The following is a 14,837-nucleotide window of genomic DNA, read 5'->3' on the forward strand; positions in this document are numbered from 1 at the left end:
AAAAGCTATTTTGCTATTAAAAAAAATGCAGGAGAAGAAGAAAAAAACACAGTCAAAAACACATCTTAAAAGAAATTACATTACTTTATCAGAAGTGCCAAAGCTTTCTGTGCTTCCCGCAACTTTCGTTTCTAAGACCTTCAGATTTTCATTTTGTTCCCTCCCCAATTTCTCATGAATATGAATATGTCCAGAATTATTCCTTGTTAGATAGAGTTAACCTGCTGATGAGACCACTTTACTTGTGAAATCTCGCATTCATTAAAAATTATGGTTAAATTATTCTTATTTCATTAACAATAATGCAGAAAAAACAGCTTATAGTTTATCTTATAGCTTATAGCTTATGGTATATCAGATCAGAAAAGAGGTAAGACTTCCAACCCCATTCTCAAATGTTTTTTTAAATTAAGCTCATTCTGACTGCCTTGAAAACAAAATATCTTACTAAATTTAAATATAGGATATTGCTTTTACACTCCTCCTTTTTTTACTAATCAAGAAGACTCTACTTTTTATAACAGCTGCTCAATCTGCTCATAGTGAAACCAATATGAAATGAATAGAAATTTCTGTTTTGGGATATTCTGAATTAGAAAATTCCACTGAAAAGCTGTCAGTAGAATGACATAGTGATCATTTTACATTGAACTGAAACTTGAAATGAGGACAAAACATTTGAAGAGAGTGGATCATGTCTTTCTCTTACAGAAGACAGCATGGGCTTTACATGATTCATGCAGAAAGCGCAAAGACCAAGATCATGGTCTCCTCTGCTGCCTTCAGAAGAGTGAAAGGCTTTAATGAATGTTTCTGGGCTTAAAGTTGCAATTCAGTGTTTATAAGGCCCTCATCACCTTACTGAGTGCCTTACAAATTTTAATGGGTTTGTCTTCACATGATGGTGCTGCAATATAGCATAACTATTCTGTATCTTTCACAAACAAAAAACAGAAATGCCAAGGTTTTAGCTATATTATTAGATAAGAATACACAAGAGAATCAAACTTGTACAGTAAATTAGCTGTTTTTGAGGAACTGTTGTCTATTTCATAATGAGTCTGAAGCAACAAGATTTATTTCAGAATAGCTTTAATGTGGTCCAACAGACTGAATATCCTATCAGTTTGGAACCTAGTGGTGTCTACAGTTCACACTGAGGGACTGTGGTCTGGTGCAAGTTCTTCTGTGAATTTTCCTACACTAGTGATAGAGACCTTAATTGCCACCCATATTGCTGTAGGCTTACTGTGAAGTTTGTTGACTTTAATCTTGGGGTATTCAAGGCATTAAGGAGAAAATAAATGTTTTTTAGTACCTTAGAAAACATAGTGTTCTTCTTTCAAGTAAAGAATATCAGGGAAGATTGTATGTGTTTTCTCTTACTTTGTGAGGAAAAGACTACTTAGTGAGAGGTTTTAGGATGCATCTAATATCAACCTCTTTTTCTCTGATTGTTTCGAGCAGCAACTAAGTTGGAGAAAAGGAAAAGAGAAAATTAACAGGTTGAATTCCTCACATTATTTTATTTCTCTTCACTCAAGATGCTTACTGTAAGCTTCTTCTGGGGCAGTATAGAAGATGAATGAGGCAGAAATCCATCATTCACAATATATGCTAGTGGCCAATGGCCTATTCTGCCGGAGGACAGATACTATTTACTTAAAGGAGGAAACATCTGAATAGAAAGTCAATGGTGACAATCAGATTTGTGAATTCAGAAGAAAGCACTGAGTAGAAGGTACACTGACAAATCTAGGCTGAGATTTGGGATCTGATTTTAATGGGACTCATTTAACTACATTTCAAGTGACTTCTCTGAAGAAAGTTAGAATATTGATACATGAGTGTCAAATTCACAAATAACATAATCAAGTTCAGCTCTGCAGCGATTAAAACAACTATATCTGTTTTTACAACAAGTGAATACAAGAAATACACTGTAACCAGCTCAGCAGCAAGAGCTGAGTCCAAGAGCTAATTTCAAGTAATATCACTACCTAAAATATTGATACTGAACAAAAGATTATGATTGTAATTAGAGTTTTGATGTATTGCTTGGGCAGAATTATATCCATTAGTCACATTGTAACATAAATGTGCACCATGAGAAGGCAGTCTCTTAAGTACATTAATTATATTTTGACTTCAGGAAAAAAATTTGCATGCAGGAAGAAAGTGGATTGTTTTGAAATATATAGGAATTTTAATGCACTTTAATTTAAATTAACTTAAATTCTTTAGAACTTTAGAAAAATTCTAATTCACACAATTCTAATTCATATTAAATATTCTTAAATATTTTAAGAGTTGACATTCTGAAGACACCTGTGCAACTTGCATCATTTCTATGCTACCAAGTGGATCCAGGAGAGCTGAAGATCAAAAAAAAAAAAAAGAGGAAAAGAAAAAACTCCATGAACATCTGTTACTTTTCATTAAGTGTTAGTTTTCTATAAAACATGGTTTCTTTCAGGCAAAAAAGGTATCAAGTTTCTCTGAAGGGAATCTACAGCACAATGTGAAAAAAGTAAGGTATAGCTGGAGAGTAACTAGATGTAGATATGATGCTTCCTGAAACTTGATTAGCATTTGCTTGCTTCTCTTTTAGCTTTCTGAAATAAGATAACATGAACTGGCCAGAGAAGAAATGTAAATGTGCGAAACAGTTTGTTCTATTTACATGCAATATATTTTCCAGTTCAATTGGAATTATTTGGGAAATTGGAAAATTGGGCAAAAAAGTAAAGTTTCTTGGAAAGACAATCTGAAGGCTTACGCAAAATAGGGTCAGGAGACCATTTAGGTGTCGCAGAAAGTAAGTCATAAGTCTTTTGTCTTAGAGAAAACAGAATTTCAAAAAGCAAAATGCTTGAAGAGAAAAATGACAGTAGAATTTTTATTAAAAAAGTAATATAAAAAAGTTTAAGAGAAAATTGGTTCTCACAAGATAAAGGAAATGATGATGATTTCGGGAAATTTCAAGAAAGGTGAGAAAATGTAAGGAATGAGGTCAGTGATTAGAGTGTGATAACTGATGGCTTAGAGCTGAAGGGTAGTATCAGACATTGTTAATCTGTGCTGCTCCAAGTAAAAGATATAGAGTCTAAAGAGAGCCTTAAATTGAGAACTATCAATGGAAAGAAAAATGCAAAGAGGATATCTGAACATAGTGATCAAGGAGGAATAGACTGAAACGAGGTGAATAAAAATAAACTCCAAACTTATTCACAGATATAGAAGGAGGAAAAAAATAGACCTTACGGAGAAAAACAAATGAAAATTATAAAGTTGCAAAGAAGCCTAAGACTCAGTGAAAGAGAAAAGACAGCCTGACTTAGATGAAAGGAAGAAAAGGAATGAAGGTTTATGGCAACAAGTTTTCGGGTTCTGGACAAGCAAACACACAACTTAGGCCTGCTGCATAGAGATAATTACATCAACTGTGATATTTCTGTGGTATCAAGAATGCAGGAAAAGAAAACTCTAGAAATTGTGCCAAACATCAAAGGACTATTAGTATCTTTGTATTGCCATTAACATAAGCTTACTTTGCCACTCATTTTTCAATCTTTTTAAAGACATCATCCACAAAGCAAATGACTCTTCTTTGTAATATTTTCTGATGTTGTTTTCTTTTCTTTTTTTCTTCTTCCCTTGGAAAGAACAACATTGCAACAGCTTCTTATAATAAGGACATAAACTTTCTATATTCTCTATCTGTAATTCAGATGCATACTTATCCCTTTGAAGTCATTTCCTAATTTATAACCTTAAGACAACTGCTAGATTTCTCACACACAGACATTTACACGTTAAAGCCATGCAAATACAGTTTAACTTCTTTTCAAAGGCTTACAGCACGTTACAATTCAATCTGGCACACAAATTGTGAATGAATCTGATAATATTGGAGCTACTCAACATAGAATTTCAGAATCATCATGGAAGCTCCAGTATTTTGTAAATATGGTTTGAATTTCTGGTCATTCTGATTTAAACTGATTTTTCTGGCTTTTGTGGTTTGATCAGCTGTTCCTGGAATTAGATGTGAGTTTGTTACTTGTTTTGTTATTTCATTTACTCATAGACACTTCATTTGCAGTGAATTCCTGCCATCCTATGGGACTTTTGCAGGTAGTCTGGACTACCTGATGAACAATAGACATTAGAACTAATAAATTTAGACCGTAGATTTACTGGCCTAACTTAACTTAATCCTCATATCTGTCATATATATCTCTCTTCAGATTGTCCAATGCGATTAAAATGATGATTTAATGAAATTATCACCATAGTGATCACTATACATGTGAACTGTTTGAAACTCAGCATTGCAATGACCGTGTCAAAATCAGCCCCAATATTAAGTTTCATAAGACAGAAACACTTTCAAAATGTTTAATTAAAAGAGTATGATTGTTATTATTTTACTAAAATAAAATTCTACTAAATTCTGTAGGATTATTGAAGAATGGCTTTTTCACTAATACATGTTAAAAGTCACAACGAAAAGAGAAATGGGGCCACCAGTACAAAGGACAAAGGCATAGGTTTTCCTTTCCTGAAAAATCAGAGACAAAGACCTAGGAAGTTTATTTCAGGCATGACTGAATTATTTCTCAATAATGGCACAGCATCCCACATGCTGGTGGTCAAAGATCCTTCCTTTTGCCCCAGGAAAATCTTAACATCTGATGGACATAGAAAGTGCAGCCAACATCTGCAACAAATAGTAGAGACCAAAAAAACAGAAAGATTTCTAAATAAGTTGGTAAAATTTCTTAATGATTATTTCATATCTGTCTGACGTTTCTTTTAAACAAGATTTTGGTCCAAAAGCAAAATTGAATTCCTATCTAACAGTGAAAATATTGCTGAAGTAAATGTATGGGAATAATTTAATCAATATTTACAGACTTCTTTTTGCATTACTCACTCAGAGCTAATAAGAAAAATCAGACATGAACACTGCATTTTTTGGGGAAAAAATGCAAGATAACCTCTATTTCTAAGTACCAACAAAAATCTACTTTCACCAATCTTACATCTAGGCAGAAATAGACATGAAGAAAAAGAAGACTATCAGTGGTAATTATTCTCCCCAAAATTGAAAATTGGTGAATTTTCATTTGAAATATAAAGATCCCACAAGAATTAATCCAAATGAGTTCATTCTTTTCATGTTATCATGAATATTATGCTGATTATTTTATTTATTTGCATAATTGCATTTCATGGAAAAAAATCTTGCATCTTTGAAATATAGTCAGTAATCACATCTGAATATGCATTGGAATAATTACATATTTGATGTAACATGAACAATTGTTTACATGGGAAATATTGGATAGAGGGACTTGAATTTAGGATTTCCAGTCTAGGGTAGATTTTTCTGCTGTTAGGAGCATATGCACTGAAATATCTCACCTTTCCTGTATATTGATGAAGATTCCATTACATTACTTAGAATCTTTACCTGGCAAAGGATGAGTCAAAACTGTCAGAAATGAGAAGACGAGTGCTGGTGTTGTTATATATGGACCTATCATGATTTTTTTTTCTCTCTACTACTTCATTTTCAACAACTAAGAAGGTTAAAGAAGAATATAACAGAAAAGGTAGTGAAGGGCAGTTGGAGTCTTGTAGACGCAATATGAGAGAACTATCTTCATTTGTGGAAACATTTTGCTGAATTTGTACCATAAACTGACTAGATCCTCATTAGACAGTCAAAGAATGAATAACTCATAATACCATGGCAAGTGCCTTTTAGAGATATGGAGCATCACCTTATTAGTCATTAAGAACATAAATGAAGAAAACAAACAAAATTTCTGAAAGAAATCTAACCACAATCTGCATAAGTTTTTATCTATGAAAGTAGCCCATATTTCTCATCATAAATTTAAGCTAGCAATTGGAGAAAGGGCACGTTATAGCAGTAACAATAAAGTTCCATAATATCTCCACCAAACCAGTCTATTTGATAACATTCAAAAAAAAAAAAAAAAAAAAAAAAAAAAAAAAAACTGAAAAAAAATCCTGAACACTGAAATAGCCTTCCAAATTCTATTAGCTAACGTTAATTCTTTGTGCCTCAGATACTTAAATGATACTCTTTAGAAGCAAAAAGCTTTCTCCTTCTCATATTAGCATTAAATTCCTTGTGACCAAAGGATATGTGTGATATGGCAGTAACAACTCTATGCCTATGATTATGCTTACGATTTTCAGAAGGTTATTTGGTGAGAGAGGGCAGTTTGATGGAAATGTTGGCTATATATTCTTACAAAGAAGCATGGAAGATAAGACAGGATATCTGAATAAACAAAGATGTAGCTTAATGTACGATATGGAGCCTCTTGAAAGCTACACAGATTCATTATTTATTTTTTTGATTTATATGATATTCATTTTTGTACATTGTAGACACTAGAAACTGACAAAAACAAGATATCTATTTCCTTTTTAATGACAAAAACTGTTTACTTATAAGGGGCTCAAGAGCTCTAAAATGTATCTTTCATGTATACAGAGCCGTATTACAAAATGTAAAAGAGAAAAGAAAAATTGAATGACTGAGAACAACCTTTTGCTTCTAGACTCCTGCTGAGAAATCCAGTTATTCTTTACTGCCCCAATTTCTGAAAAGCCTTTTCCTACAAAGAAACTTAAAAATTTTGGCTGTTGCAATTCATGTGTTGAATGAAATCTATAGATGGAAGAATCAAACTGAATTTAAAGTGAGATGCCTGTCCACCTCCAGTAAGATTCCTCTGAAGCTTTATGTCCCAAATATGTGAATATACCTGTTTAATATACTTCCCAAAATGCTGTAGAGTGTCACAAATGACCAGAAGTTGTGAACAGCTAACTTCCTATTATACAACCTGGGATAGCTGTAAATAACCTTGGTATTAATCTTGAATAATCTTGCTATTAATCTTATTTTCATCAAGATTTGATGAAAACTAGAAATTTGTTTTTACAAACATCGATTGCTTTCACAGTCATCTCTAGTTCATCATTCCAAACATGCAGCATCTAAGATCATTAGTCAGTTGAGGAAACATAGCGGATAGCCTTCAGTTCTGACAGCCTCATTTGGAAATAGTTCAACAGTTAAAACGGCAGATCTGAGCGTGTCTACATGAAGGCTACTCGAGAGATTAATCCAAAATCTCTTTTTTTGGTTTCATATGTTATGTTTCTCTATCTCATTGCACTGGGGTACTTGAGAGAGATACTTCTGCAGTCCTCATCCCTCCTCTCTCAATTTGTTTCAGTAGTTGTAAGAACATCTCAGAATAAAGAGTTCTCTTTCCTCCTTCTTCGCTTTGTTAAATTCTGAATTTTGCTATTGAAGCTATCAACATGCATCCCACATCTCTTTTTTTTGGAACAATTGACATCATTATTCTTTATTTCATTGCACAGAGCTTTTTAAGGACAGACTGTAAAGTGATCTCATAAATGGAATTTAAGTGTACTTCAGAGGCATTAATGATAGAAAAAAATCAGGCTTTTGCGTGGGTTAGTGGAGAGTGACCTATTTTCATACTAAATTGATAAAATCTGTAAGACAAAACACAGAAAATTGTAACATTTTTACAACTGAAAACCAAGGGAGATTTAGATCAAAGTTGTATCACCAATTCGTTTCCAGTAATCTAGAAAAGAACTGAATCCATGAAGAAAAAGGTAAAAAGCAAATTTAATTACTTCCTTTCTCCTGGGATCCAGATACTAAATTCAAAGGAAATTGAAAAATTCTACAACAGTAAATGCAATATGCCGTACGTGAAGCAGAATTCTTTTTTACAGTGGAAAAGTACTGAGAGAATGATACATTATAATTCAAAATAGATAGTTTTAAAAGTGTACAAATAAGACAGAAAAGAAACACTGTCACTCATCCTCAATCCAGCAGCAGGCATCTCCCAGTTAATTTAGATAAGTCACTTAGAATTTTAATTTGTCACAACATGAGAGAACAAAAATTTAAATTATATATACAAATTTATATAAATTAAATTAAATATGCTAAATTTCTCAAAGATTAACACTTTTGTAATGCACTATCTTGTTCATCACTGTTCAATTACATGGATCTTTTGGACACTAAAAATCACTGGTGTGTCACTGTTGACCCAGTGATGCTCTGGGAAGTAGCAATAATGCTGAGAGTATATAACTGAATGGTATGCTTACTTTTCCTTCTCAAATTCACAACAAATTACTGTATGCACACCCAGAGACAAGAAAAGATCTCTCAAATAGCTCTCAGACATCTAATTGTTTGCAGATGATGGTTTATAGCTAACAGAATAAAAACTAGAACTAAAAAAATGAAAGTGCACAATTGTGGTTTATAAGTAGTTAGAATTTTAATTCTAATACTTTCCTCCACAGTTACTTATCATTTCATAAAAATTTTATTCTTTTCCATCTAACATTTTTTGAAAGTTTCTGAAATAAATACCTGGAGCTTCATTCACTTTAGTCCATGTCCATCTACTTAAGATTTAGACTAATTCATACATCTTTTGAGGCAACAGTTATCCTTGAATTTTTAGTTAGCATTATTCTTGTCAAAGCATGGAAGAGTCAGTTTTAGACAACAAATGTGTGTGCATATGTATATATGATACAGATATATAAGTGTATCTGCACATGGTTGTGCACGCACATATATTTCCTGAGACAGTAAGGTGGAAAAGGGAGGGTTGGATACCAGCATAGAGAGACACTTAGGTTTCAGGAGGCTTAAACAGGATATGTTTAATAAAAAACTTATTACTCCAAACTGTATAGGAGCCTAAGGAGCTGCGCAGAAGGGTCGCTGATGGGAGCCTGCTGGAGGCACAGGTAGGACCCACTCATTGTATCCTAAGACCCCCTTAAATCTGCCAGAGCCATTTCCTTATCTCAGCTGTGCTAAGCTTGAGTAGCTGCTGTGCAGGAAACAGATAGACTTTGTTGACGAAACAGAATATGCGAGTCCAGCTCTGATGGGTTTCTGTCTGCATATAGAGAACACATCCTGGGGCTGCTATCATGTACTCTGCCAAGCACCTGACTCCTCACCAGATCTTCTGTAGAGTTTCCCACTGCATTTGCAAACCATATTTTACCTATATGTTTATTTGTATACAGACAGGTTTTTTTAAATACATCTTTTTAATGGGTTTTAATAATTTCCATTATCCTAGAAAAACAATATTTTATTCTATTTTTCATTATTTAATCATCAAAGTTAATCTGAGGCCATGAAAAATGATACTGTAGCATAGTAACATATGAACAAAGCATTAATTAAATTATTATTTTGATTTTTGCTAGTATCAAACAAATTTACGCTCTGCATTCCTTTCTCCTTATGTGAAAAACAATCTTAAGATTGATTCAAATATTGACTATTTGAGGTCAGAGGCAAACTTAATGCTGTTCATTATATTACAGAGCTGATGAAAACTTTTTCTTGAGTTGTTAGTAGTATGTATACCTCCTTTCCTTGCTCAAAGGCTAGAGCTTCTGTGATTTATCACAGAGATGTAATTATTTCACAGAACCTGGAGCCTGCCACAGTGCTCTGCTCTACTTGGTGTAACAGAATCATCTACTGGAGCAGTTCCCGTAGATGGGGGACAAGTGACAGAAAGGGTAACAAATCTGCTATGAGAACTGGATGTTCGGATTTATAGTTGCAGCAACAGTGTCTGAAGACCCTATGCATCAAAATAAAGCTATACCTGAAAAGTTAGTGATCTTGATTCATAACAAGCTGCTGAGTTGAGTTATCCTGACTCTGCCAGCCAAGGTGATGAACTATAATTTTGAAGGTACCACCAGAAATTTGCTAACAAACTGAAATATTTCTTTTTACCGTTTTATATTTTTGCAGGAGAAGCAAAAATATAAAAAAGATTTGAGACAATAACCAGATAAATAAGTAACTTTTCTCACTTTGATGAGATATGATTGACAAAGCTGTTACAAAATCTTGCTCAGATGACATAGGGGAATCCTTTACTGCCACTAGAAAATTTCATTTTTATAGTAGAAACATAGGCTAGCACCAGATTTACCTGCATACCCTCTGGAATGTGCATTTCCTGGATATGACACTGAATGTAAGCTTTTCAAGCCAGTGGTACCCTTTTGAAATCTCTGATTAATCAACTCATACACTGTTACAGAATTTTGGAGGATGCCAAAGAAATGTTCAAGGCTTAAAACATATAGTATAGTGCAGTACAGTATTCAAATACAATAATATGTTAAAGTACATGTAGAAAAAATGCTTTCTTGATGTTTGTAAAAATTGTAATCTTGAATGCTTTCTTAATGTTTGTAGAAAATGATTACTGTAGTATCAATATGAATACTACAAGAATATTTTTTATGACTGAAAATTGTGTTTATAAAATTGTGTTTATAAAAAGAAGGTCGTATCCTTAATTTATGTCTTGAATAGAACTAACAGGACATATAATCTCTCCATAGTTGACATTCTAGGGAGAGATGCTGGGTACATAAGAACAATATCTTCCTATGTGACAAGGAGTCTGGCTGGAGGTGGCTAACCATGTCGGAGAATGTAATGTAATACAAAGAGGACTATGTGACCAAAGTAAAAGATAAAGCACTTCAAAAATAATACTAAAAAGCATCAAAACATTTAATGGTCATTTTACCACCTTCAGAGAGACATGGAGCTACTGGAGAGAGTCCAGCATAGGGCTACAAGGATGATCAGAGGGCTGGAGCATCTACCCTAGGAGGAATGGCTGCGAGAGCTGGGCCTCTTCAGCCTGGGGAAGAGAAGACTGAGGGGGGATCTTATCAATGTGTATAAGCACCTGAAGGGAGGGTGTCAAAGGGATGGGGGCAAACTCTTGTCAGTTGTTCCATGTGACAGGACAAGAGGCAATGGGCTCAAACTGAGCTACAGGAAGTTCTGCCTGAATATAAGGAGGAATTTCTTCCCCATGAGAGTGATAGAGCACTGGAAAAGGTTGCCCAGAGAGGTTGCAGAGTCTCCTTCTCTGGGGATGTTCAAAACCTGCCTGGATGCAACCATGTCTACCATGCTGTAGGTGACCCTGCTTGAGCAGGGAGGTTGAACTAAATGATGTCCAGAGGTCCCTTCCAACCTTACCAATTCTGTGATTCTATGATTCTACCATTTCACCATTAACATTTTCAGGCACTACAAAATCTCAAGTTGTTTTATTACATATAGCTCTTCCATGGCCAGACATGTTTGGTCAGCAGTTCCTAGCTGCTTTCTGCACAGCAGCTGCAGATTAATAGAGCTGAGCTGAGGAAAGAGTTCCAGTAGATTTAAGGGGCCCGTGGGAACAAGTGGAGTCCTACCTGGGTGTTTGACTTGTACCTCTGGCAGCTTCCTGTTAGTGACCCTTCCTCACAGCTCCTGGGGCTCTCTGTGCACCTTGGAGTGTAACTCCTTTATTAACTCTATCTTTATGAACCTTGAGCATCTCTTTTAATTGGTATGTGACTGCCTTGCTGTCACACATATGTATTACAAATCATAGCTTAATTATTTTTATATTTAAAAGTAATAATATTTTATGTTATTTTACTGACAACCTTACCATGCCACTTATACTTCTATTACAGGCAGAATGAAATAAAGCAGCATGGAAAACTAAGTAGCTTAGTGTGGAGATGTGAAAAGCCTCCGTTTAGAAAGAGAAGACCAGCTTCTTACTAACTGAAAACTTCTTTCCAGAAATCTCTACAAAATTAATGGCTCCTTTCACAGCCTTTATGAGAATGTACGAGACTAATAAATATTTAAAAGGGCAGGGAAAAGAATGAATAAAGCATTATGTAGGAACACAAAATCAATATTCAAATCTGGGAGGGCAAGGAGTAAAACACTGTGGTGAAAGGATAAAGATAATGCCCTTTCATAAAAGCATTAACAGAAGAAATCTCCTATTCCTTAGACTTACTGACAAAAAGAGGAGAGACATGTACTGTGAGCTGAATACAATCTGAAGACAAATAGATGAACTTTTTCTGTCTAACTTAGACCCATTCATTTATGCATTATTTCAAAAGCTTGTTTAGATTTGGATTTCAATTTATTTGGAATAAGGATATTTTGACTCAGCATCTGCTACCAATAATACCCTCTTTCTAATTAAAAGAGTAGTGAAATGTCACATTTTGTTTAGACTCAGAGAAAAATGACAGGCTCTGAGATAATTATTCATTAGGTTCCCAACAGCCTGAAGCTCTAGAGCTGTGACTTGGAGGTAGGCCTAAGACAGGACAAGGAACAAAACAGATGCACCTTCTCTGCTCACAAGTGTGTATTATAAGAAATTGCTCAGAAGTTAGTGAAGTTATTAGCATGTATAACCATTGTGAGAGAGAAAGAGATAAACTGGAAAAAGTGACCAATGTTCTGAAATAAGATCTGTGCTTCAACTTTTTAAAATATTCAGATGTACGTTTAATGTAAAACAACTACTTGTTGACTTGGGAATAGCATTGAATAAAATCATTTGCAGTAAATAGTGTTGCATATATTTAAGAGTAGCTATCAGATATGCTTTAATTTAGCTTTAAAATGTATCAGTTGTTTAAAATAATGATCTCAGTTGTTTTCTAGGACCAGCATGTGATAACCAGTTTGTGGTTTTGTTTTCCTTTTAAGTGTTGAAAGTAGGGTAAATACCACCATACCCATATTTTGTACTTAATAAAAGAGATGATCAAAACATAAACTAGCTGAAGCTATGCAGATACTCCTTGCAAGATCTATAGGCTTGCCCAATTCATTGTTTCTAATTTTTTTTAAAATCATTTCTGAAGTATTGTATACATCAGGTGATGCACCAGCAGTGCAGGTTCCTGCCTTTAAAGATTTTTATAAACTTCTTGGTACATAATGAAAGAGTGGGACATAAAAGCAAAGGAAACATTTATTTATTTTTGATTATTTTTCATTTTCAAAGTAGATTTAGTTTTTCTTAATAAAAAAATTTCTAATTTTTCTTCTGCAAGAAATTAAGAACTTTCAGATCCTATGCAGAAAAGTACCTGAACACAAACATTCAGATTCAGCCTACAGCTGAGAAAATGGGTCATGAAATCTTTTCCTCAGACAAATGGTGGAAATGCGTGAGATTAAGGGATGATGTTATAAATGAAGAACTCCAGTAAAAAGAGTTATTAGTCTCAATTAAAAATGTTCTTATTTAAGTTACGTATTATATCTAAAGCATTCATTTTTTAAGTTCCTAGTCAACATGGTAGTTAGTGTGCATAATATTTGCCATACACCTTTATGCTGATTTCTCTGAAGATATTAACTTCCCTTCTGTTAATTTCCTGTGGGGGAGTGTGTGTGTGTGTGTGTGTGTGTATTTATGCATGCTTGCATATTAAAAGTGGTTAGGTGACATGGCATTTGACTTATTTTTCTAAGGTAGTAGGATCTGGCTAATTTGGTTTTCTATTTTCCTACAATTTTCTTTTTTAATAATATAAGGGCATTATAACTGTAGAAACAAGAATTGCGATAAATCACTCATACCATGTCAAATATAAATGCTTACATAGGCAGACATCCTCTAATAATGTCTCTGATACAGTATTCTATACCATTAAAATTAGTGAATATTTTTCTTTAAAAATATCAAATGGAAAACTGTAGGTAAGGGGACTTATGCAGATGCCTTTAAAAAAAAAATACATTGATGTTGCTTCCAAAAGGAAGAGTTGCACAGAACAGATACTACACCAGTCCTCACTAATTTTCACTTTTAAACACTTACTTTATTTTGTATATGTTTAATAGTAGCCAAATAGTTGTACTGTATTAAATGACTTCAACATTTGAGATTTCTATGTTTCTATTTTTCTCTATTGTAGATTTCTTTTAGCTAAACCTTCTCTTTTCACTTCATTACTCTAGTTTAAGAAGTGATTTGGGAAGATAACAATTTCTTTCTTTGCCTAGCATTTACACTGTTCACCTATTTCTAGACATTGCTACTCTGTCATCTTTTTTCCAAATTATGCTATACATTTAGCTATTTCAGTCTTGCTTCTCTCCAGGCCCTCATCCCTTTTTCTCTTCTTCAAAGTCCATCCGGTCAATAACTTTCTGACAATAACAAACCAGAAATAAACATTACATTCAGATTAAGCACACAAGAATCAAATAATACTTCACTCATTGTCAGATTTATATTAATCTTTCTCACAACTTGTGCATCCAATTTTTGCATATTTTTGGATGCTTCTGTCCACTACAATCTGATGACAACTTTCACTTTATGTCATTCAATAATACTTCCTTTCTAATGCATACCTGTGTATTTAAGATTATTTTCACTAATTGCATTCCTTCTGCTTTAAGATACACCAAGCAATGTTTTTTCTCAAGATAATTATATTATTTTGCCCATATTTCTCTTCTAACAAGACTCATGCAAAATCTATGGAATTCCGTAGACGTCGCCTTTTGACATTAATCTGCTTTTCCATGTGTTATTTCTTTGTCTTCTTTGATGTTTTGCAATTGAAAAGAGCTGAGAGTTTCACACGAAGAGTGAATTCTCCCTTGCAGCATTAAAGATACATGAGTTTTGCAAGATAGGGAACTGTGGGAAATAAGAGTCTGGAGGATTCAAAGACTTCTGCCACTAGAGGGTAGGTGTAAGCCGCAGGCCCTTTCTAGGCTTCATTCCCTTTTATGTCCACAGTTGTCTAGCTCTTTTGAGATATATGAACTGAAAATATTCTACAACCTTCCTAATTTTCTATGGTTTTTTTTCATTTCCATGTAG

This window comes from Rhea pennata, chromosome Z, assembly GCF_028389875.1.
Source record: "Rhea pennata isolate bPtePen1 chromosome Z, bPtePen1.pri, whole genome shotgun sequence".
Taxonomy (NCBI): Eukaryota; Metazoa; Chordata; class Aves; order Rheiformes; family Rheidae; genus Rhea; species Rhea pennata.